Genomic DNA, 1,533 nt, shown 5'->3' with positions numbered 1-1,533 from the left:
ATCTGAATATGAACTTCCTTAAGAGAACTGAAATATAAAAAAAAAAAAAAAAAAAAAAAAAAAGTTGTGTTTTCTAACTGGGAGGAAGCACTAGTTACTTTGATTCTTTTGGTAAACGTAGCAATATTCCACATTTTTCCTTCACAGCAACACCTCGCTACCTGCCACTTCCCGGGTCACTATTTTGGGGCTCCAGGGCTGATGAATTAGTACCCTGCTCCGCTAACTAAAGTGAGGAGATGCCCGTTTTCCCATTCTTCCTGCTGAGGGGAGCATGGTGAGCGGTGCACACCCAGAAAGCCAAGATCCCTGGGAAGAGCCATTCGGGAGAGCGGCTCCAGCAGAACCACCGCAGCCGGGGGGAAGGAGCCCGCGCTGCCGGCAGCAGCGGGACAAGGTTGAGCCACGTTGAGGGAGCTGCTCCTCACACACCTCACACCTGGAAGCAGTCGTCCCTGCAGCCACCAAAATCCCAGGGAAAACAACCAACCAGAGCTGGAAAACACCTCGTTCTCCAGCTKGTTGTGGTGCTCTCCACCTTATGCGCTGTGTATGCTGTGCTGGTGTATTTAAACTGTGTATTAAACTTAAGTCCCTGCATGTGTCTCTCCTTGAATACATTAGATCCTAAGAACACATTAATTCTTACAGGGAAAATTGTTTTGCTGTCCCAGCTACTGCAAAGTGCTGCTATTTTGAGGGATGCATCCTCAATGGATAACAGGTTATGTCCACACCAGGATGAAGCCAGGAATACAAAAAAGAAATACTTCCAAAAAGGTACCATCAATGGCTATGCTAAGGTACAAGGCATTTTTCTCTCATGTTTCAAGTTTTATGTGACATAAGCACCATCTTGAAGAAGTCCCAGTCTGAAGAGAAAAATTCTCTGCCTTAGAGAAGCTAGATGAGAATCCTCTTGTGAAGAAAAATAAACATAAAATAACGTATTTGCAGCTGTGGCTTGCACAGACTAAGGTAACAGCGCCAGCTTTCAGGGCGAAGGAGCAGGCCCTTGCCAGCTCCTGCAAGCCACGCAGCTCTGCAACCAGAAGAACCGRGTCTCTCAAACCTAGGCAGCAAGGGCAGGTAGCTAAGACCCCCTTTTTCCATTACTCACCTTATTCTACTTACACTCATCACGTAATCTTGCTGTGGTGCTTGTGCTTCTCTTGGCTTTGCCCTGGGTTTCCTGTGAGACAACCGAACAAGTGCAGGTCACAGAGGCACAGCACCTGCTTTTGGCCTTTATGCTTTAGGCCTCCCTTCCTTATGCAGGTTCTGGAGTGAGGAAGGAGACTACTATCATCATTTTGCCAGAATTTATTTTACCACATTTATAATTCCCTAAACATATCTAGTCCCAGCTGTTTTTGTTTTCTTTTCCTTTCTACTACCATGTTGTTTACAACTAATCTGAATCATTTATAGCAACAGAAAAATCTTCAGTGTTTCTCTAATCTTTCAGTAGTCCTTTTTTTTTTTTTTTTTTTTTTTTTTTTTTGGGTGTTTTTGGAGCTTTAGGGCTTATTT

Source organism: Nothoprocta perdicaria, unplaced genomic scaffold (genome assembly GCF_003342845.1).
Source record: "Nothoprocta perdicaria isolate Ctin4 unplaced genomic scaffold, notPer1 scaffold_426, whole genome shotgun sequence".
In the NCBI taxonomy this organism is placed as follows: domain Eukaryota; kingdom Metazoa; phylum Chordata; class Aves; order Tinamiformes; family Tinamidae; genus Nothoprocta; species Nothoprocta perdicaria.
Note: the sequence above shows the minus strand (reverse complement) of the source record.